Here is a 25,355-nt window from a genome sequence, read left to right as displayed (position 1 = left end):
CCTAACAGCTATCTTGTTGCTCTGGTCGATCTGTGGATTGTGGGGCACGATCTGTTGCCAGCATGGTCGCGATCGGGGCAACCTCTGGAGGGGTTTGGGCTTTCTTTTTTCCTCTTGCCATGGCAGGTCCTATAGTGTTTTGGATAGAGCGAAAACGACTTACAATATCATTCCCACAGACAGCGCCAAACTGTTGTGCAGTTTTTGGCTCACCCCCTTTTTGCTATACGAACACCTGCATAGGAAGAGGACAAAGGAGACCCTAGCTTATGCAGGGGACCCTCTGATGCCAAAGTTAGGCCTGAAATCCGGGTCTAAGAATTTGATAAGGGCTTAGGGGTGAGAATATGTGTGTACCTTTCACCTTTAGGCGTCTCTTATTTATAGGGGAGATGTGATCCCGTGAACTTGAGATTCTTTCTTGGTTCATAGGAGATTGATCTTTATTCAAGCCGATCCCGAGATCTTCGATCTCCTAGATTTCCGGGATCGGAAGTTATCTTCGGGGGATCTCGGAAGACAGTTCTCTAATATCGAGCCAACTCCTTGAATCAGCTCTAAATGAGATGCAATGATGAGTGTCTAGATGGGGAAAACTGATGGAGCTCGACCAACCGTTGGCTGATCTCAGAGTATCGATTCGCTCAATGACCAAGCAGTTGTCGAGTGTAGATGGTTGACCCTTAATCGGCTATCAGCTAGGGTATGGTCGATCCGTAATCGATCCATTGCTGACCCATGGCCGACCCATAGGGTAGACTAGACTAAGGTTGAGCCAAGGTCTAATCGGTCTATGCCTGATCCACAACTGACCTATGTATTGGGTCGGCACTAAGTGCTCTCAGAGGGGCTCTTTGTGTGTCCTTACAAGTGCATCGACCTCCTTGGAGGTCTTGCCTTGTGGCTTTGGACATGTTGGCCTCGGTTAGGCTTGACGCCTAGTGAGTCCGGGCCATGTCAGTAGAATTGGTCCATATATTTCATAAGCCGACTTATCGACTTGTCATATTTTCCCCCAACAAGCTTAACACACAAATCCATGTGTGTGAAACTCCTACTACCCTTGGATCCCAAAAATCAGGTGGGCCACACCATGTAATATCATGCCTAAAACCTCTAATTTCATACGTTATGGAGCAACTAAGTTTTGGAATGGCATGTTCATTCATCCTGGCGGGATGCTTCTTCTTCATGGACAAAACACGGTGGGCCCCACATAATATCTGGAAAGATTCCAACGGTGAGAATCCCCCACCCAAATGTCCCATATAGCGTGGCCCACCTAAGTTTCCGATCGGATACTTTTTGGGAACTAAGGAGCATATTATATATGGGGTGCACATGATGGACGGATTAAATAATTTAGAGTAAATACAAGGTAAACACGAAGTTCACATACAAGGGTTGCATGTAATCATCTCATAAATAGTTAAATGGAGCAAGAAACTATCAAACCAAACTGTCCATTGTTACAACAATTTAGAGTTAACACAAGGTCCATCTCGCTACTAAACTCTCCCTCTCGAATGCAAACAGAAGAAGAGACTTGTGGCACTTGCTCCAATATCGCACTTATAGGTGAGATCTGAGCCGTTCATCAGGTCTGATCCACCTTGCGCATGCCCTCTCATTCCGCCTATTAGGAGGTCCACACACCTGTGAGAATGACGGATGGTCACAAAGAAAAATGAACAGCAGCTGTCTACATGAAACAAACACGGGCAGCCCACATGATAAGTGGATCAGCCCAATTCTTAATGTGGGTCCCGCTGATGTATGATACGGATCTCACGCATGTGTACTACTTGATACATGTGCCGCAAATCTCCTCCTCATTTACTCTCCTCAGTCGAGCATGACGTAGCATTACGCCCTTCATTGCTTGAGCTTGATCTTAACTCCTTCAAGAATCATGCTGCCCTTCCACCAATCACTTTCAACTTCATACATGCCAAACTGAACTATTCCCCTCTGGCCACAGGACCCTACGTTGAATTTGCCGCCATTGATCTCGTGCCACCTATCGGTCACCACCCTGTAATTCTCTAGCTTGTGTCTTACGTTGTCCTTTTGCCCATCTGTGGTGCTCACCTTGAATTTAACTGGAGAAGAGTGCCAGCCAAATGCATCCACCTTGAACTTGACCACGTAGAAGATTTCCCATGTCCCAGCCCGGAAATTGGACATGTACAACTTGCCGGCAACTTCGATCCAGTTCACTTGAAGGAGCTCCGCACCAATCTCGACCTACCAACAAGCCACCCATTTACGATGAGTTAATTTTCCTATGATTGTTGTCAATATATAAATGCAATGTTTGGATGCTCTATCAATCCATATTCCTATAACTAAATGCCGGGGAAATGACCCAATTGTAGTTGTCTTTCTTTGGAGGGTGTTTAGTTGCAGGTTTTCATATTTCTCAACTTAGTAAGTCATTATATATATATATATATATATATATATATATATATAGAGAGAGAGAGAGAGAGAGAGAGAGAGAGAGAGAGAGAGATGCTCACACACAACTAGTTCGACCAATTTGATTGGTCGAACTAGCTGCGTATTAAATAGAAAAAATTATTTTTCTATCCCAAAGTGATATACCCCATGTGAGGATCTGTAATATCAAGTTTTACATAAGTATGATAGAAACTATATGTCAAAGATCTAGCTTGTTCATTAAATAGGGCCTACTAATTATATTTTATTTGCTAAAATTTAATAAACGATCATCATTGCTGAAGCCACACATACAAGTTGAATATGTACAGCTAAAATGAATTTCTAATAGCCATGTTTTCTTGTAAATAAATATCATACCATTAATTATTAAAAATAATAATTCATGTCCATCACATGTTTTTAAAAAAATCCTACCTGATTAATGGACTGTTTTCTTATACATTTACTGCACCACACAAATACATCACATGTGTGCAACTTCCTATTTCACCCATTTTCTCCTGACATCCATCGCCTAATTTAGGTATTAACTAATGTTAATAAATGCTCTCGTGCAGAGAGAAGCTGCAGGATGTTACTTTGCAAAAGGAGTACCCAGCTTGGGTGGGCCTCCCTGTGGTGCTAAAGTGAAATCCACGCCAACCATCGGGTGAGTCACCCTCTGTTTGACCTAGAGCCAAAAACTCTGCCCATCTTTATTTCAACTGGGCCACACTTAATGTAAAATTTTCATCGGAAAATCTGACCCTCTAAATTGGTCCCTAAATATGACCCACTTGAATCATATGTGAGCTTAATTTTTTAGCCTTTAAGCCAATCTTTTGGTTTCGCATCTAATGGGTGTAATCGATTTTACATACACATTATAGTTGGCCCTCTAAAAACCAAGGGTGGACTCTCTCTCCCTACTATTTTTCTTTGTGTGCCTCAAATTAATAACATACCATCCTAAGTTTTGGGCTACTATCTTAGCATGGGCTTACACATCTAATGGTTGGATTTGATCTCACATACACATCAACACGTGGCCCTGTGAAATGTCACTGCGGGCGTCCCTCTAGCACCGGTTCCCATAAAATATATTTTTTTTTTAAAACACGCACACACACCCCACGCACTCACGCTAGTGGAATTTCACCACCTATGGATACTGGAACCCTTGACCGGGTGTTGAAACTCCTTAGAGTCTACCACCTGAGCAACAGCAAGGATCCGGTTCCCATAAAATAGTTAGTTCCAACGAGAGATCGATATCTTCCAGAACGGACTTAGATTGTGTAGCGTACCACATGGCATGGGCGTCTATAGATGGCAAAGATCAGTGTGCCTCACCATGATGTATTTGTTTTATCCACACCATCCATCCATTTTCTCATATTACTTGAAGGCATGGCCCCAAAACTAAGGCTGATCCAAAGCTCGAGTGAACCCCACCAAAAGAAACAGTGAGAACAATGATGCTCCACACGTTGACACCTTCCTAGGGCCCACCATGATGTTTATTTTCCATCCAACCTATCCATAAAGCCATACAGACCTGGATGAAGGAGGGAAAATAAAAATATCAGCTCGATCCAAAACTTCTGTGAAACTCAAGAAGTTTTTGAAGGTAGGCCTTCAATCTCCACTTTTTCTTGTGGTGTGGTCCACTTGAGCGTTGGATCTGCCTCAATCTCCACTTTTTCTTATGGTGTGGTCCACTTTGAAAATATGTATGGACGACATGGATAAAACATATAAATCATGCTGGGACTGATTTTAAGTCCCTTGATCTAACATTGGGTGATCCATTTGATGGTGGAAGTGGATTTCAAATTAACACCATAGCAGGTCCATCAGAATGACCAACCTCTGTGACTTGAAATCACTCATCCTTGGTGGTACTCATCTCTGTAATCTAGTGGTGCCGCAGCGCGGACAACCACCCTCTTATTTTTACAGGCCCACTGTGATGTGTAAGTAAGATTCACTCCAATCATTAGATGCATAATCCCATTATGGGCCTAGAGCCAAAAAAATCATGCTAACCTTTGATTCAATTCAGCCACAACAATGGAAACATTGGGAGAGACGCCCACCCTTGGTTTTTACCAAGCTAACATGACAAGCATGTGAAATCCACTCCAACCATTAAGATGACATACTAAAAATCTATGCCTAATGTCCAAAAATCAAGGCATACGTGATTCATGTGGACTAAACCCATGAAAATAATTTGGAGGGTCAGTTTTTGTTGTTTTCAATCATGTGGTCCACTTAAACCATATATGAGGCTGATTTTTTAATCCACAGTTTTAATATAGGGTGACTCACCTTATGGTTGGGGTGGATTTCACTTTAACTCTATAGTGGGGCGACCACCATTGGCTACTTTTCCTCTTAGATAACTTTTGTCTTGGTGTTAAATAGCATTAACTTGTCCTTGAATTTATCAACTAGTTGGACGAAAATGCAATGTCCAACTAGCTGTGTGTGAGCATTTCTTTTATATATATATATATATATATATATATATATATATATAGGGAAAAGGCACTATGCGCTCGACCTCACGAGTCCGTCCCATGAGGTCGAGCTGTGTGGGCCCCACCATGATGCGTTTCGAGCATCTACCCCATCAGTCAGATGCACCATTCCATCATGGGCCTAGGTCTCAAAAATCAAGTCAATCCGTGACTTGTGTGGGCCACACCACATACAGAAGTGGGGAGGGGCCGTGCACCATTAAAACATTCATAATCATTTTTTGGGCCCACCGAGATGTGCTTTCCAAATCCAGCCCATTCATTATGTGTGTCCCACTTGGATGAGGGTTCAGACCAAGTTTCATCAGCATTCAAAACTTAGGTGGGCCCCACCAAGTGCTTTTATATGTTTTAACGGTGTCTTCACATGATTTTAGATGGTATGGCCCACCTGAGTTCCGTATACGGCTGATTTTTGGGATATCCCATAATTTAGAGGGGACCCATCAAATGCACGGTGTTGATGGTCGACACGCATCATGGTGGGACCCACACAGCTCGACCTCACAGGAGCTTATCGTGAGGTCGAGCGCATAGTACCTTTTCCCATATATATATATATATGTGTGTGTGTGTGTGTGTGTGTGTGTGTGTGTGTGTTTTTAATGTCTTAAATCAATTCCGAAAATAGGGCCTGTCGATGCCATCGACGGACCAATCGATGCCATCGAACAGCTGCTCGATCCCATCAAAGAAATTCGGAATTTCTCCGGTTGGTTGCTGGACTATTTGGGTACCTATTCGATGCCATCGAGAACTAGTTTAATGCTATCGAAACTTAAGTTCGATGCCATCGAGACCCATCGAAGTGCAATCGAGAAAATCTAATTTCTCATGTTTTATCTCTGGACTATTTTGGTATTATTTCGATGCCATCGAAGTGGGTTTGATGCCATCGACGGACTATCGATGACATCGAAGTCCTATCAAAGATGCCATCGAACATATCACAAAGTTACGTAAAGTTGTGATCAATTGCGAGATTTGTTTCCAATTTTGATTGTGATTCATCTTAAGGCTATAGATAGGGGTGTAATCAGGATTGGGTGTATCTCAGAGATTTTCTAATTCGTTCTTAGGGTTTTAAGGGTGTAGCTTAGGGTGCTTGTTCAAATTGGGTATTCTCTAAACTCTTGTGATTTCTGCTCTCATAGTGATTATCTGTCAATTTTTGCCATAGTTTTTTCACGAAAGGGTTTTTCTACATTAAATTTGGTGACATTAAATTTGGTGTGTTTGCATTGTGCTTGATTGGTGTGATTGGATTACTTCACTTGATTCATATCTGCGTACTTCCACAGTCCCCTAACAAGTGATATCAAAGAAAATGTTAAGGCGTAGGCTTGAATCTGAAAGTGAATATCAATGGTTGTCAATCCTAAGTATGATTTTGAGAAGTACTCTAAGAAAAAAAATGAATTATGGAAAGTCAAGATGATTGACCTATTAATTTAGTAAGGATTAGACGACATCCTTGAGAAGTGATTGGAATCTATGGATGATGATGAATGAAACAATCAAGATAAGAAAGTTAGAACCTCCATTTAATTGTGCCTAACTAATGAGGTTCTTTATAATGTCATGAGATAGAAAACCGCGACGAGTCTATAGACGAAGTTAGAAGATATCTATGCAAAGAAGTTCCTTGAAAATCACTTACACTTGAAGTTGCAATTGTTCAACTTTAAGATGGCAGAGGGAGGAGATGTCGAGGCCCACATCAGCAACTTTAATAAGATGATCTGTAAATTGATGGATGTGGAGGAAGTGACCAAGGATGAAGATCATGCCTACATCTTGTTGAATTCTCTCCCACCTTCATATGAGTCTTTTAAAGACATATTATGCACCAGTAAATCTTCCCTTAGTATCAACACTGTTATCTTATCCCTTCAGGGAAAGGTGATGAGAAAGAAAAACAGTAGCATTGGGGCCTCCACCGATGAATTAATTACGAGGGGGAAAAATTCTGAGCGAGACGGTGGATCTTCTCTATCGAGATCCAAATCTAGAGGCAAGGGTAAGGAAAAATTAAAGTGCTGGAATTATAGGATGTCATGGTACACGAAAAGGGATTGTACAAATCTTAAAGTGAAGAAAGAGAACTCAAAGACTTCTTTCAGGGAGGCCAACACTGCCACTTCTGATGAAGGTATAAGTGGTAGCGATGTGTTGTCATTGTTTATGATTGGACACTTATATGATAATCGTAGGGATGAGTGAATTTTGGACATAGGGGCTTTATATCATATAACTCCTCAACGGAGTTGGTTCATCAGTTATAGAGAGTGTGATGGTGGTCATGTATTTATGGGCAATGATAATGCCTATAATGTTTTGGGTGTTTGTACAATACACATCAAGATGTTTAATGGGATGGAGCGTACCATGACTGAGATAAGGCACGTTCCTAATATGAAGAAGAGTCTGATATCTCTTGGTGCGCTTGAGGTGATTAGGTGCAGATTCACCAGTTTTAAAGGTGTCCTTAAGGTTTTAAAAGGGGCACTCATAGTTATGAAAGCACGGATGCACGAAAATCTTTACAGGTTGATCAGAAGAACTTCAACGGGTGGAGCTGTGATGGTTGTAGCAGATTCCATGTCTGCACGTATGTGGCATGTACGCCTGGACCACATGAGCAAGCAGGGTATGAAGGTACTTTCTGATTGTTGTTTAATTTCAAGTTTTAAAAGTTTAAATTTCAATATATGCGAGCATTGTATATATGGTAAACAATTTAAGTTATTTTTTAAATCTAATAAACATGTATGTAAGGGTGTTCTTGATTATGTGCATTCTCATTTATGTGGGCCGTCACCTGTGGTTTCTGTTGGAGGGTCGTTATGCTTTGTCACATTCATTAACGACTACTCTAGGAAAATATAGGTTTATTTCATGAAAAATAAATTTAATATTTTCACCAACTTTAAGCAATGAAAAATGATGGTGGAAAAACAGTCAGGGCAAAAGGTGAAAATTCTAGTGACATATAATGGTGGTAAATTTACTTCAATTGAATTTAATTAATACTGTAAAGATGAAAGGATCATAAGGCACAATACAGTACGCCACACACTCGAGAAAAATGGTGTGGTTAAGCAGATGAATTGAACTCACTTGGAGAGGGCTTGATGCATGATTAGTAATGCTAGGTTGGACAAGGACCTATGGACTGAGGCCATTAACACGACTTCTATTTGGTAAGTCGGTCCCCTTCTATGATGATTCATTGTAAGATTCTAGAGGAAGTATGGAGTGATCAGAAGGTAGACTACTCAGGATTGCATGTGTTTGGTTATGTATTTTACTCTCATGTACCATTAGTTGAGACATATAAGCTAGACCAAAGAGCCAAAAATTACATCTTTTTTTGCTATGGTGGTGGTGTGAAAGGCTATAGGTTGTATGACCGGGCTACATAGAAAATCATCGTTAGCCATGACATTAGATTCGATGAAGGATCCTTATTTCGTAAGAATGGGCAGGATGAGCAAAAGGAACCAGAAAAGTTGGTTGTGGACATTCAAGTTAACATATATGGTACTCAATCCAAGACCGAGACACAAACAAAAGTACAAGAGCAGGTAGAGTAGCCACCTGTGAGAAGGAATTCTCCATGGGATCGCATGTTACCGGTGAGATACAAGGATAACTCTAATATCGCATATGTCCTTATTACGGATGAGGGGGATCCATCTACTCTTTAGGAAGCTCTTGATAGTCAGATGTGGAAAAGTGAAAAGATGCAATGAATGATGAGAATGACTCTTTATACAAGAATGATAGGTGGGAGTTGCTGGAGCTTCCAGTTGGCCAAAAATTGATCGAGTACAAGTGGATCTTTAAAAAGAAACATGATAGATACAAGACAAGGTTGGTAGGGAAGGGTTACACTCATGGAGAAAGAATCCACTTCACAAAGATATTTACACCGATTGTAAAGAAAGTATTTATTAAATTCATGTTGACATTGGTTGCCCAATACAATCTCAAGCTAGAACAAATGGATATGAAGATTGCCTTCCTGCACGGGAAATTGGAATAACAAATCTACATGAAGTAACTAAAAGACTTTGAAGTAAAAGAAACATAGAACAATATTTGCATATTAAAGAGGTCACTGTATGGACTGAAATAATCGCCTAGGCAGTGGTATAAAAAGTTTGATTCTTTCATGTTGAATTGAAATTTTACTAGGAGTGAGTATGATCATTATGTCTATTTTAAGACACTGAGTAATGGTTGATTCATCATCCTAGTATTGTATGTTAATGATATATTGATCGCAAGTTATGACATATTGATCTCAAGTCATAACATGTCTGAAATTAATGTGCTGAAGACTCGGTTATCAGGGACATTTGAAATAAAAGATTTGAGAGCTGCAAAGAAGGTTCTTGGTATTGATATACATAGAGATAGGAAAACGAGCAGGCTTTGGTTATCTCATAAGGTTGTTCTTGAGAAGGCATTGGTGAAATATGGGATGGACAAGGTAAAGCCAGTTAGCATTCTCCACATAGCTTACTTCAAGCTTTCCTCAGAATAATGTCCTAAAACAGATGAGGAAAAACATGATATGTATTATGTGCCTTATTCGAATATAGTTGGAAGTTTGATATATGACATGGTCTGTATGAGACTGGACATTTCACAAGCAGTTGGTGTTGTGAGAAAATACATGTTTAACCCCGAAAAGCATCAATGGGATAAAAGACTACGTCTAAACATTTAAAAAGATAGGGGCTAAGTTAGTTAGGTATGTGGATTCTAATTATACAAGCACTGTGAATTCTAGAAAGTCGACTTCAAGTTACTCGTTTGTGCTAGCAGGTGGAGCGATCAGTTGGATGTCAAAGCTTCAGTCTATAGTGGCTCTTTACATAATCAAAACTGAGTATATGGCAGTGGCGGAGTCATTCAAAGAAGGTGTTTGGTTGAGGGGGATGATAAATTAGTCGGGACTTTAGTAGGAGGTCATGCTGGTTAATTATGACAGCGAGAGCATTATCAATTTGGCTAAAAACTCTATTTATCACTCACATACTAAACATAATGATATTCATCATTATTTTATCCGACAAATGCTTGAGGAATGAGGGCGACTTTGGATAAGATTCACACAAGCGTGATTCCAGTGGACATGCTCACCAAGATAGTTCATGTAGAGAACTTCAAGTTCTATGCAACTTCTCTGGACTTGGCGAAGGCATAAAAGGAGGACGGATTATGCACGAGAAGCAATGATGGAGCTATAATGTAAGGCAGAGATAAGAGAAGAGGTCAAGAAGTTACATGTTTGAATATTGAAGACATAGTTAAGATCATTGTTTTTCTATATCTTAAACCAATTCAAAAATAGGGCTTGTCGATGCCATCGATAAACCATTTGATGTCATCGAGCACTGTTCGATGCCATCGAACAATTGCTCGATCCTATCGAAGAAATTCAGAATTTCTCCGGTTGGTTGCTAGACTATTTGGGTACTTGTTCAATGTCATCGAGGACTAGTTCGATGTCATCGAAACTTAAGTTTGATGCCATTGAGACCCATTGAAGTGCAATTGAGAAAATCTAATTTTTCATATTTTGTCTCTGGACTGTTTTGGTGTTAGTTCGATGCCATCGATGGAATGTCGATGCATCAAAGTCCCATCGAAGGGGTCATCGAACGTATTGTAGAGTTACGTAAAGTTGTATATCTGCAGGATTTATTTCTGATTTCGATTGTGATTCTTCTTAAGGCTATATATAGGGGTGTAATCAGGAATGGATGTATCTTGGAGCATTTTCAATTTGTTCCCAGGGTTTCAAGGGTGTAGATTGGGGTGATTCGAGGCTTGTTCGAATCGAGTATTCTCTAAACTCTTGTAATTTCTGCTTTCCTAGTGTTTATTTATCACTTTGGGCTGTGGTTTTTTCCCCAAAGGGTTTTTTCATGTTAAATTCAGTGTGTTTGTATTGTGCTTGATTAGTGCCATTGGATTACTTCACTTGATTCATCTCTGTGTGCTTCTGCGGTCCCCCAATATATATATATATATATAGGAATGGGTTCTCATAAAAACTGTTGAGAACATTTTTAAGAACTCGTCTCCGGTGATTTTGCACAAAATCCAAATGGTTTACTAGATAAGTCACATCATGAAATCCTTAGGCCCAAAAGTTAGACTGATCCTAAAATTTGGTACGCCATAACATGGTGAGGAGGAATTCTCACCCTTGATTTTTAAACCAACATGATTTTTGTCCTACCCTTCATTTAATTTATATGAAGAGCCTATATAGCCTAGATTACATATAAACATGGTGTGAGATGAGTTCTTAAATAATACTCACGAGTCCGGGATATAATTAATTATAAGAGAGCACCTCTCTCTCTCTCTCTCTCTCTCTCTCTCTATGTATATGTAACCCAATGCTTGTATACACACCTTCTTAAGTGAGCACTTATGTACATGTGCAATGGGTGCAAAATCCGAAAGGCCACGTGATACGCCACCCTATGAAAACCCTAGGGCCCAACTTTTACCTTGATCTAAAACTTTGATAGGCCATGGCAAAAGGAAACATTTTTTTCCCTTGATTTGTGTCTCTCTTTGCTATGGCCCACCAAAGTTTTGAATCAAGATGAAACTTGGACCCGCGGGTTTCATGAGGTGCCGCATCACATGGACTGTTCGAATTAGATGCCCATGCCCCCCCCCCCCCCCGCACACACACACACACAGAGGAACAATCACCTGCTCACCTTCTTATGTGAGCACCTTTGCACATGTGTCATGGGCACAAAATCTTAACGGTCCACGTGATGTGTCACCCGTTGAAACTTTATGGGCCCAATTTTTATCCTGATCTAAAACTCTAGTGGGCCATAGCAAAGAAAAATGCAAATCAAGGGAGGAAACTATTTCCTTTTACCATGACTTACTAGAGTTTTTTATCGTGTTAAAATTTTGGGCTTATGTGGTTTCAAGGGGTGCCGCATCACATGAACCGTTTAGATTTTGCGCCCATGACACGTGTGCAAAGGTGCACATGGGTGCTCACCTAAGAAGATGCGCAAGTGAGCGTTGTCCCCCGTGTATATATATATATATATATATATATAGAGAGAGAGAGAGAGAGAGAGACACTCACCCCTCTCTAAGCCTTTTCCAAAACACCAAAAGCTTATATATATATATATATAGACACACACACACACACTCACAAGCACACAAAATTCTCCCGAAAACACGAAAGCTAGAATTAATTCCCCCACAACCAAAATTTTCTTGTTCATGTTAAGGAAATGACTAGGCCTATAAGGGAATATAAGCAAAACTTCAAATGTTAATTGCTCGTTATTGATACTACAGGTCTATTTCGATGTGCTTTTGAATTGGATTGCAATTACCAACCTAATAAATTAATAGCATTTTTTAGCATTTAATTCATAATTATGTTATTTTCGCACTAGCTGGACTTGAGAAAGAACCATACCTACAATTTGGGTGTGGTTCTAAAATAGGAAGCATACATACATACATACATACATACATACATACATACATACATACATACATACATACATACATACATACATACATACATATATATATATATATATATATATATATATATATATATATATATATATATATATATATATATAGATAGATAGATAGATAGATATAGATATTTGCACATTGATTTTAATTGTAGAAAAAGAAAAAAAAAAGGAACTATAATTTCCATTCCAACATTCACATTGACGAGCTAGGATCCAATTGCAATTAAGTTTCTTTGAAGGTGGACATTAAGGGCATGTTTGGATACTACCAAATACGTAGCTTTTTTCTACTTTAATAAGGGAATAAGTTACTTTTCTTAAATAGGTTTAGTTGATTATTAAACTTAAATTAAATAGCTTTTTAGAAAAGTAACTTATTTTTATCATTAATTTTTTTACCACCTTTTAACTTCCAAAAGTAACTTATTTCCTTCATTTTTATTGATGACACAACAACTTAGGAAATTATTTAAGGAAATATATTCCCTGTCACCGCAAAACCTTTCTAAGTTGGTGAGATTGGAAAATCATCCAATGAATGGATATATTATCTACTGGGCCCTACATGATGATGACCCATATCAAGGTGGCCCCACATGATGGACGATCCACATCAAAGGTCCACCACTAATGATGTATGGCCCACATCCAAGGCGAGCCCCATGTGATGGACAACCCACATTGAAGGTGGGACCCACATGATGGGCAACCTACATTAAAGGTGAGCTCCACATGATGAAAAATTAATAATGGTGGGCCCCACATCATGGACAACACGCATCAAAGGTCGGCCTAATGATGAGTCACCCATATCCAAGGCAGGTCTCACATGATGGATGGTCCACATCAAAGGTGGGCTCCACTTGATGGGAAGTCGATATTGAAGATGGGCCCCACATGATGGACAATAACATTGATGGTGGGCCCTACATGATGGATGTCTAACATCAAAGCTGGGTCCTACCTAATGAACTGTGCACATTAAAGGTTGGCCCCAAATGACGGATGGTGGATGTGAGGGGGACCAAACAGACCTTCGGGATAATTACTTACGATGTTGGAAACTATATATGCTTTTATACTTTTTGGATGATATGTTGTTTACCAAACATACTTATCTACTGATTAATTAGAAACCAAGATAAGCTACTTATGGTATAAGTAACTAATCTAAAGTACTTTATGATCCAAACGCCCCCTAAAAGATGCATAACTGTAAGTAAATCGAGGGCTCCTCAGTTGTTGTGAACCAAGGAAGCATCATCAATATTCTTCACTTCCTCTTGACTAATATAAATATCTGCATTTTAATTGGCTTGCGAGCCCAAACTCAATGTGAATTTTCACAATAGGATTAACTTATTATTTCTAAGGAAAACACAATTTGGTTATTTCACTGAGTCAAACCAATTATTTTGATTCAATTCCATGGAGCATCTGAATGGAGAATAAAATCTTAGGGCTTATTTGGTGGCACCCATTTAACACTATTTATCATTTCTGCACAATCAGCTAACAATGTTTAGAAAGTTTCCCAGAGCAATTTCTCCACAAGAACAGGTTCAGCCTACGGTGATTTATTGCCAGACCACACATGTGTGAAGACATCAAGCATGTCCAAGATCCAAATGTCCAGTTGAATCTCCGTCATGCAACCAATCATCCATAGGAAAATCATGCTCATTAGATGTTCAGGTGAGCGACAACAGACACTATAGTGAACTCTATATTGGAATGGAATCTGGTGTCACGCAAATAGACCCTTATAGAAGTCATGAAATCCTTAGTGAAGTGAACAGAAGTAATGCGAGTAAAACACCACTTACTCAGAGTCTTGCGTTGTAAGCTTTGTCCATTGCCAAAAACGTGGATCATTGCCCCATACGATATCTAGAGCCTTGGAAGTTATGTGGATTTCATCGCCATGCTTTTTTATTGATTGGCACTGTCAATAAAGTAAGTGTATTGTTAGATGGACCAACACTAATATTCTAAGACAGCATAAATAGGAGCATTAATGTTTACAATGCAGAACAACGGAATATATGTATGCATGTAAACAACACAGATGTATGTCAATGTCACCCCTCCAATAAATTAGAGAGAGGAAGGTCTTGCAAATCAAATAAGGAGCTTATATTGCATGTTATACTTCAAAATTATTAAACACAAGGTTTCTAAATAATAGTAATAATAATAATAATAATAATAATCAAAGGTCTTGTTAGGTAGACACCTAAAAATGAGTTATTCTCATTGTAGTTGATCACAATTATGTACTAGATATCCTATTTCTTTTTTATGGGAATTAAAATAAATCTTGATAACCAATAATCATGATCTCTAATACATAATTACCATTAATTAAAGGGAATTATATATATATATATATATATATATATATATATATATATATATATATATATATATATATATATATATATATAAGAATAAAAATATCTAATTAATATAGAATGTTCGTTCTTGTACCTTTTTTGGAAAGCTTTTCAATTCTAAGTAATTATCATTAGAGTATCGTTCATCAGATTTCTTAATTGTAGCTTGGGTCAAGGGGTCGACAGCTCAGGTGGGCCCACTGTAATATGTACCTGAAATCCACCCTAACCACTAGGCAGGTCACCCCTTGTTAGGCCTAGGTCATGGAACTCCATCCATTATTAAGATAAACCATATGATTGGGAACAATACATATGGCAATGCTCATCTTCCAAAGTTTTTTATTTCCCTTGGTATGGCGCACCTGAATCACAAATGGGCCTAATATTTGAGCTCCAATCCTAAATTTGGTTTGGCATCTAATGCTCGGAGTGAATTTCATATAATCGTCATAATATGCCCTATAAAAAAAACAAGGATGGGTGTCTCTCTCCCAAATGTATCCCTTTGTGTGGTCCATTTGAATCATAGGTCAGCTCAATTTTTGATATTGGACCTAATATGGGATTATACATCCAAAGGTTGAAGTAGATATCACATACACACTACGTGGTGTGCCTGTCAAAAATCAGTTGTGCCCAAAGAAATAAATATTTCCACCAATTAATTAAAATAAAGGGAATCTCAATGACCCTTATTTTTTACGAGGCCCATCATGATGACTACATCAGATCCAGTCACACTATTAGATGTGTAATCCTATGTCCAAAAAATTGGCTAACCTGTGATTTAGGTAGGCCAGAAAAGAAAACAATTATGAGGGAAATGTCCACCCTTGATTTTTACGGGGGCCACTATGATGATCTTACAAAATGGATTCCAACTATTAGATGCCATACCAAAATTTAATCATGAGGCATAAAAATCTACCCCACACATGATTCAAGTGGGCATCACCAAGGAAAGTAGCTTAGAGTGTGGGTGTTTCCTTGTACAATATTTTCAACTGTGTGGTCGACCTCGATTACAATAGATGAAGCTAAGTTTTGGGCCTGAACCTAACAAGGTGTGACACACCTAATGTTCGGGGTGGATTTCACATAAACACCAGGATGACGACCACCCAAGACATGGGCCTTTTGCTCACATAACCTACCTACTCTGCCCTTAAGAAATCTAATATGAAGGTACTATAATAATAATTACTTGAATTAATAAGGTAACTTGTTGAACATTATTTTGAAAAAGGCATTGGATTGTAAACTCTATATTGAATAAGTGGTTTTTCTTCTTCTTCTTCTTCTTCTTCTTCTTCTTCTTCTTTTGTAAAATTCCCTTAACTAAAATTAGATAACTCATTTTGTATGGGTATACCAAATAGGCCCAAAGTTTGTTACTTCAAGAAAGAGGATGCGTAAGTTCCTTAGGCCCTAAGTTTTTTACTTGAAGAAAGAGGATGCATAAGTTCCTTATCTAAAATGAGATATATCACTCATTTTTAGGCATCTACCAAACAGGCCCCAAGTTTGTTACTTCAAGAAAGAGGATGCATAAGTTCCTAAGCTCCAAGAAAATGTACTTGTTGTGGCTCAAAACTTCTGTACATATAGGTCCCAATTTGGTGATCTAGACAGTTAATGGACAGTCCATGATATACATGGGAACATCCCCAAACAAATTCTTAACATTCATGTGTTTCCTTTCTCATGGACTATTGTTCTATATTTTTCTTACCATCAATTTTTAGGCCACCTTCTCTAAGATAAGGATCTTATTATCATTATGGTCTTAAAAAGTATAGAATTGTGGCCCTCACTTGATGTAGAGTGGGTCGCAGAAAGTTTCATGGCCAAGATGGATCAGAAAAGGCCTGGTCGACGACAGAAGTGATCCGGACCGTTGAACATTAAATCGAATGTATCTCGCAATCCAGGAGGAGTTATGAGACATAAAATATATGATTTTGGGGTAGAATGAGCTACTTTAGCCACCCATCCCTGCTATGTCGGGTTATGCAAGACGGATTTGTGAAATACCATCAGATCGATGATCATTTCCCTTTTTTAATTCTGTTTTTACTATAAATAGTAAGCTTTAGTTTGATTATAACTCTTCATCCGTTGGGCTTTAGGAGTTAAGCCCAACATGAAAAGTGCTTAGAATAATTAGGAGAACAGCTTGGTGAAGCCAAATAGGACACTTAATATTTTTGGCCAAAAACCTTGTGCACTAGTAGACATCATGACCGTCTATAAATAGTAAGACTATTTATAGTAAGTTGCGAATTCTAGGAGTTTTAGTTATAGTTTGATTATGATTTCTCTCTCATTGCTTAGTATCCCTATTTAAAGGGGTTGTGGACTCGTTTATTTCATTTATCAATCAACTTACGAATTTTATAGAATTTATTTCTATTTTGCTTGTTTTCTTTCTCATGGATTCGAGAAGTCTCTGTGAGGAGTCCAAAGATGCTCCATGGATTCGGAGGAGTTATCCCCCTGAAGAAGACGCTACTCAACCTCACATCCTTCCCTGCATCATCAATGCTCTGGACCAAATAATTTCTCTAGTAGCTTGGGTGTGAACTTGATGGATATCTTACCCAGGAAGCAGAACCCTGATGTGTATTGGAATAATGCCATTATTTTTTTATGATGTAGTTCAGCTTCAAGTCCCAAAAGGATCTCAAAATAGAGCAAGATCCTTTTCACAGTAGATGGAAGTAGACGACGTAGAATACATGAAATAATAGTGTATAGCATACCCAATTAGGGCCTGTTTGGATTCGCGTATAGTATTGTATTGTATTGTAATTGGGTACTATTCATGTATACATTGGACAATTTTGAGAATACATCCAAATCAGCATGCCATTATTCAATGTTTGGATAGGACATATTGTTCGGGTAAGTATACAATTTCTTGTACTATGCAATGTTTGGATACAACGTATTAAGCCTATGTATTGTACTGTCGTACAACATCTGGAGGGTTATTACCCTATGGAGGAGTAGTGACCTCAACCAGGCCGTCCGATTTGCTGGCCTTTCGACAGATTCGGGTTTTTTCTTTTTCCCTCCAAGAGCAAAAATGAACTTAAAAAAATAATATTAAAAAAAAAATCACAAATCTAGGATTCTAAAAAGGAATAAAAATAAAACAAAATAGTATCACCTCATGCTATTCTATTACCAAAAGCAGAAAGCATGGGTGTATTTATCAGTTAGATGGACTTTTTTAAAACGAAAAAAAAAAAAAAAAAAACAGAGATCGGAACAGAGAGGATTACAAGAGAGAAGATCCTTCTTCAGTAGAGAGAGATTCTTGTTCTTCTGATCACCATTGATACTCGATCGGGATGAAGGTCCGACGGTCTGGATGGAAGCAGGGATCCAGATCCCTGAGAGAGAAAATGTCATATTGACCCTGGATAAGGTTTTGATAGACGGAGGAGGAGAAAGAGGTTCAGATGGAGATGGAGAAAGAAAGGCAACGATAGGCGTCTTATAAATATAAAGAAGATAGTAACCGTGATGATCCTAATAGTGTGGTTCTAGACTCATCTCTCACGGAATGCTGCTAAGTGCAGGGTTTTGCGTAGAGAGAGAAACAGTGGAGAGGAGAGAGATTACACCATAGTGCAGTGGTATATAGATTATTAATACTAACAGAGGAAACTATTTCACAACTAAATGGTCACATGCACTGGGAAGAAGACGATCTTCTATAATGATGGAGCAGGATATCTCCGTTCTCCACAGTTGAAACGTATAATATCCAAAGAGATAGATGCCGCCTGATAATACTATGCATTGAAGAGACTGCATTGCACGGTGCAGTGGGGTCTCAAATCAGCTTACCGCTTTTTGAAAGTTTTGAATTATTGGTGTATTCGCATGCATGATAAACACCGGAAGCCAACTCCAATCCAAACGCTGTATAATGGGTGCATTTGAGAATATTCTGTTATAATACCATACAACGCAGCCTTATACGCGAATCCAAACAGGCTCTTAGAGATTTTATTTATGGCATGTTTGGTTACACCAAATATTATGATATTGAAAATTTTCATGATAGTTCATGAGATTTGGTGCAACCAAATACACTCTTAAGCTCTCTTTTAAAGGTGTAGTTAGGCGTTTATATGCTTAGAACATTTCTCCAAGGAAGAAGCAGAAGATGATAACGATGATGACTACGACGGCAATAATAATGATTGCACTGTTTAACTTACATTGGGTTGTGCTGTCCAGTGGGGGCTAGATTTTTGTAGCTGGCTCATGTTGATCAGGTTTGTTTGCTTGTACCTTATGAGAATGGAGAATGAACGGAGAATGATCTTAACACGACATGGTGGGACTATATATAGCTGTTGCCCATTTGCATTCACCCCATCTATTGATGTGACGTACATATAAAACAAAAGAAAAAAGAAAAGGCAAAGAACAATAAATCTGCGTAAGGTGAGAATTACACGTCTGTACAGCCCATAGAGCTTTTGCAAAGAACCCAACTAACGGGTGGATACTTACCTGGGTTTACTTTTGCATAACTTAGCTCCCGGTGGAAAGAACTTTTATGCAATCCACCCCGTCCATCAGGTACACTGCCTCATATTAACCATTAAACCCAAAAATCATGATAATCCAAAACTCATGTAAGCTATAACATAGAAAAAAATTTGGGATGAAATGCCACGCATTAGTTTTGCACAGGGCCCATCTGTTCCATTCATTTGACGTGCCTCAGGAGGAAAGAATACCTAAAAATTACAATATTCCAATACTTTGGCAGACCGTGCCACATGAATTTAGAGGTTTTAGGTTTACGGTTTCTTGGAGTGGCCCACCTAAGCGTTGATCAAGCGTGAGGCTGTTGTACAAGGGGTGGTGTATCTGATGGAGGGCGTGGATTTCATTCTCTTTAGGTCATTTCCCTCTCATTAGATGAAGTAACCGTGGTAGGTACGCGCTTGGCACATATGCATATTCCTTTATGGTGCGTCTAATGCCACATTAAGGCATCTTTGTGGTCCACTGGTCTGGGAAAGCAAGAGGTCACGGCTTTGAGGGATCCTTGAATCCATCGAGGTCGGTGAATCCTGGCTATGGGTTCCATTGTAATGTATGTGTTGTATCTCCATGCCGTCCATTTCATTTTATATATGATTTTAGGACATGGTTTCAAAAACGCATTAGATTAATGTCTTATGTATACCGTACCAGAGGAAAGAGTGGTGCTTGATCCAAAACTTTTGTTCACCGAGAAGTTTTTAATGGTCCGTGTTCAATCACCACTGCTTCATTTTTTGGGCCCATGCTTTGAAATGATCACTAAAAACGGATGGAACATATAAATATACAGCACATACATCACGGTGGGCTCCACAGTCATTTAGGATCCATCAACTTGGTACTGTACGGGTGGCAGCATTGGGCACACATTTTAATAACATTCAATTATCTAAACAAAAATAGTCAGGATCATTCTTTATGCACAATTATTTTATCACAACAAGTGCGAGCCATGGGATGACAAGATATGGCGATAGAGGGTCAGCGTTGAAGAACGCCTTGCGTAGGTTGATACGCATTCCAATGAATCCAGAGGGATAAGGATTGGGTTGATACACATTCCAATAACCAGCGATCCAGTGATTCCAGCAACTCCGTGATCCCGTGATCACAGAAGCCAAGCTTTCGATTAGAACAATCTTCAGAAATTCCATTCAAGCCTGTCACTGGCTTTCTCAATCTCCAGCTCAAGCATGTAATCCTGCTACTCATTTTTTTTTCTTTGCAAAAGTGAAAAAAATCTCTTGGACAATTAAGATGTTGTCATTGTTAGAAAAACTCTAGCTAAGTTTTTCTTTTTCTTTTTTCCCTTTTTCTTTTTTTTTTTTTTTTTTTATGAAAAATATATATTTGTTTTGCAAATCATGGCCGCATTTGACCAATGGATCAATTTGATGTCTTAAATATGTAAACGATAAGGTCCATTGATGTCATTGACAGACCATTGGATCACAGGGTTATTGGAATCATTAGGTATGATGTCATCGATACATGTTCAATGCCATCAGAAAAATCTAAAAAATTCATGTTTTATCGCTAGAGCGTTTTGATGTTTTACTCATGTCATCGAATGTATTCGTCATTATCAACAAATCCTCAATGCTATTGAAGTCTCATCAAAGGTGCCATCATGCACGTGCATAGAATTGTGTTAGTGTGGGATTTGTTTCATATTCTGATTCTGATACTACAATATGCTATATATAATGGGTGTGTTGAGTATGAAATATTGTATATTTCTCCCTATTTATACTTTAGTTTTATAAATATGATGCTGCTTAATCAATTTAATTATGTATGTTTTGACGTGGAAGGTGATTTCGAGAGCTTAAGGTGAAATTGATGCCAAAAGGAAGATTTATGCTCAAGAGATTACTAAATGAAGATTTGGAGATTTTAAAGTTATTAATGAAGAATTCATATGCTAAAGATTCAAAAAATAAAATGAAGAATGAAGAGAATCAAATATTTGAAGTAAAGAAAAGGAATCCTAAAATTGTCTTGAAAACAAATATATTCTTAAAATTATCCTGAAAAACATATTTTGAAACTCCGAGTATATTTTGAAAAACTACGCAGAGTGCTAAATTTGAGGCAGTTTAAACCCTGAGTCTATTTTGGAAAATTGCGCAGAGTACGTAAATTTGAAGTGGTTTCTAGATTTTTCCAACCTGATGCGAAAGTTGAAATTCCACAACAATAAATAAGACTCTATAGGATGATCTAAAGCATATTCTAAGGTTTGCAAAGGTCTCAAGGAGTATAGCACAAGGGTGGAGTAGCCGCTAAAGAGTTTTTCTTCTTCCCTAGTTTATTTTTCATGATTTATTTAAAAGATTTGGTTTTAATCATGTCTATGGTTGGTTAAACCTCTTAGCTAAGGCTAAGAGGTGAAGCTTCTAGCGTGTTGAGATATTTATTTTATTTTTATTCTTGTTCTTATTGAACTTCATTGATTTCTACTTTAATATTAAAGGAATATTTTAAGTTTTCTATGATTTATTGTGACCCGAATTACAATAGATGTTGTGATAGCCTTGGATATCTTATTTTCCTGTTTTAAGATTGTGAAATTAGTAAATCTTGTTGTTCACCATCGTCTCCTAGGTATAGTAGGGTGATGGAATCCCTTACAATCATCACAATTCGCCTCCATTGAGAATTATGTCAATGAAAAGTTTAGATTTGATTTAAATTGCCTTATCTTCCAATTGGATAGGATAGGACTCCAATTATAATTGTGTTCCTTGAATCAAGTAAGGTAGCATCTTGATAGCTACAAGTGGATTCTTGGCACCCTAGTTCCCACCTTTAAATTCATAAGTTTCAATCAACATTATTCACTATTACTCTCAATTATTCAGATTTCAATTTAGATATTTTTCTATTCCAATTATTTTCAGAATACGTATAAGTCTAGTCCCTGTGGATTCAACCACGGTCTTACCAACTTATTACTACATCGCAACCCTACACTTGGGGTTGTAAACAAGTTTTTGGTGTCATTGCCGAGGACTACAATTACATTTTTCTGAAATTAATTGCTATTAGAATTAGGTTAAGATTAAGATTTATTTTTCTATTATATTTTTAGGTTATGATTTTTTCTGAAATTATTTTTAGAAACTAACATTGTTTTTTGTTTTGTAGGATTCCTAACATAGCAACTCTTATTCGGTAATTTTGTTCTAACCCTCTCTCTTATTTTATTTTTTTTAGATCTTTTATTTGTTTTAATTTTTCTGGTTTTCTTTTTAGGTTTAATTGTTTAGTTACTTAAGGGTTGTGCGTGTTTCACGCCGAAGTGGGTTCATGAGAACACTCAACGTCTCTTGAGTGAATAAGGATTAGTCGAAGGGTTGCCTATCCATCAAAGGATTAGACACCACTTGATATTCTCTTAGTTAATTGAATTAATGACTGCAAATCAACCTCAACCTTAACTCAACCACCAGTTGAGAAAGTTCAAGATGAAAACGAGGTGCATAATGCACCCCCACACTCGATTATTTACAACCAGCGGGGGTGAGTACAATTTCCTGCATGGTCTTTCCACTTAATGCACGAAACATGGATATTAAACCTGGAGTGATACAACTCCTTCTTAAGTTCATATTTGCACATCAAGGAGTTTGATGAGATAATTGCTACATTACACTTTCCAAACGTGTCTGAGGACACAGTGCAACTTAAATTGTTTCCTTTTTCATTGAAAGAGAAGGCTAAGTCGTGGATGCACTCCTTAAAACCAAGATTCATCGGCACATGGGCCGAGATGACCAGAGAATTTCTCAAAAAAATCCTATTTCATAAAACTAACACTTTAAGTGAGGCAATCATGAACTTTGCCCAAAAAGAGGAAGAGACCTTCTTCCAATGTTAGGAAAGGTTCAAAGATCTCACAAATTCTTGTCCACATAATGGCTATAAAGTATGGCAAACAATAAGTTTTTTCTATAACGGATTAACTTCACCAAATGTGTCAGTTCGTAGAGATGATGTGTAATGGTGAATTCATGAACAAAAAGGCCGATGATGCGTGGGATTACCTTGATAAATTGGCAGAAAACGCGCAATTATGGGACACCTTTCCAAGACTCACCACTTCTAAGCCTACTTAATCAAAGGAAAGAGGAAGAATTTATGTTCTAAAAGAGGAAGATGATATGAGTGAAAGAGTGGCCAATCTCATAAGAAAAGTCAAGGCCATGAAACTTAAGAAGGTAGAACCTATCAAATCTGATAAGGCTGCGGAAGTTGTTTATGGTATTTATGCTTGTAACATATAACTGAGAATTGCCTAACAATTCCTGCTTTTTAAGAGATATTGAATGAGCAATCGAATGCCGTGAACAACTACCAAAGACCTTTTAGAGGACCTACCTCAAATACATACAATTCCAGCTAGAGAAACCATCCAAATTTCAGTTGGAGGAATAGACAAACGGCTAACCCACAAGATGCCCTTATTCAATTTTTAAATCAGAAGAGGCCCCAAGAGGATACGGTTAAAAAATTCATGCAAAACCAAGAGCTATTCTACTAGAATACGGTACAAGCATTCCAAGATATCAAAACAATAATACGAATTTTTGCATCGTCCATTCAAAGGATTGAGTCACACTTAGCGAGTGGGAAGAAAGGGATGCTTCCATCCCAACCTCTTCCCAATCCAAAACCACAATGTGAAATTAATGACCCAAGCTCTTCAAATCAAATAGAGTAAGCCAAGTCTATCACAACTCTCAGAAGTGAAAAGATAATTGACAAATCTATTCCGGTAAAGGCTGAAAAGCCTAAGGACCCCGAATAAGATAAGAATGATATACCTAGCATTACTCCACATGAGTTAAAACCAGAACCTCAAAGTAAGCCGATTTTGTCATTCCCTCAACGGTTGATTACACCAAAACCTCTATCTAATTCTCAGGATATTCTAGAGGTGCTTAAACAAGTGAAGGTCAACATCCCTCTACTGGATGTCGTTAAACAAATCCCTTCATATGCCAAATTTCTGAAAGATCTATGAACTACCAAAAGACAACAAAATATACAAAAAAAAAAATCTTTTTGACAGAAAAGGTGAGTGCCATCCTCAAACAAGATATGCTATAAAAATACAAAGATCCAATCACTTGTGTAATTGTGAACTATCGAATTGAGCACACACTTCTTAACTTCGGGGTGAGTGTGAACTTGATCCCTTACTCGGTTTATGAATAATTGGGTCTAGGTGAATTAAAACTCACCCGAACCATATTACAACTTGTTGATCGCTCAGTTCGTGTACCGAAAGGGATGATTGGGGATGTGTTAGTCTAAGTTAATAAATTCTACTATCCAGTAGATTTTATTGTCCTGGATACTCAACCCATCATAGATGTGAGCACTCAAATTCCTGTCATTCTTGGTCACCCTACTTAGGCATTACCGTATAACCAAACCTAGTTTGAAATATCAACCTAACTTAGTTGAATGTTCACCTACATACTAGCATAAAAAAGATTAATAGGAGTAATTCTCATCCATAGTTCAGGTCATCCAACCGATTGATTTTCAAGATGGACCTCCACACCAAGGAAGAAACATATTTTTAAGACTTCCATCTCCTAGATAGATGAATCTAACCATTCATCTTAGATTTAGTAGTTTGGATCACGAGATCCACCGTTATCAGGCCTACAACACTCCAATGCACAACCCACTACTTGATCATCCTTATCCCATCTTCTGGTAACCAGATATACCCTTGAAATTCATTTAGGTAGGACTTGAGAACCCTCGTAACCACTGGTGTTCAGGTTTAGGGTGATCAAACCAACAGATCAACG

At 38.2% G+C, this 25,355-nt stretch overlaps 1 long non-coding RNA gene across 1 annotated transcript; it reads right to left on the bottom strand.

Moving 5' to 3' along the window:
* Positions 1-1,447: 1,447 nt before the first annotated feature.
* On the bottom strand, positions 1,448-19,381 carry LOC131250068 (uncharacterized). Its single transcript, XR_009173034.1, has 3 exons — positions 19,185-19,381; positions 14,370-14,495; positions 1,448-2,241 (listed from the first exon to the last, which is right to left on the bottom strand). It is a non-coding gene; the product is annotated as an uncharacterized LOC131250068 (long non-coding RNA).
* Positions 19,382-25,355: the final 5,974 nt, after the last annotated feature.

The sequence above is a fragment of the Magnolia sinica genome, chromosome 6, assembly GCF_029962835.1.
Source record: "Magnolia sinica isolate HGM2019 chromosome 6, MsV1, whole genome shotgun sequence".
Taxonomy (NCBI): Eukaryota; Viridiplantae; Streptophyta; class Magnoliopsida; order Magnoliales; family Magnoliaceae; genus Magnolia; species Magnolia sinica.
Note: the sequence above shows the minus strand (reverse complement) of the source record. Positions and strands in the feature narration are given on the sequence as shown.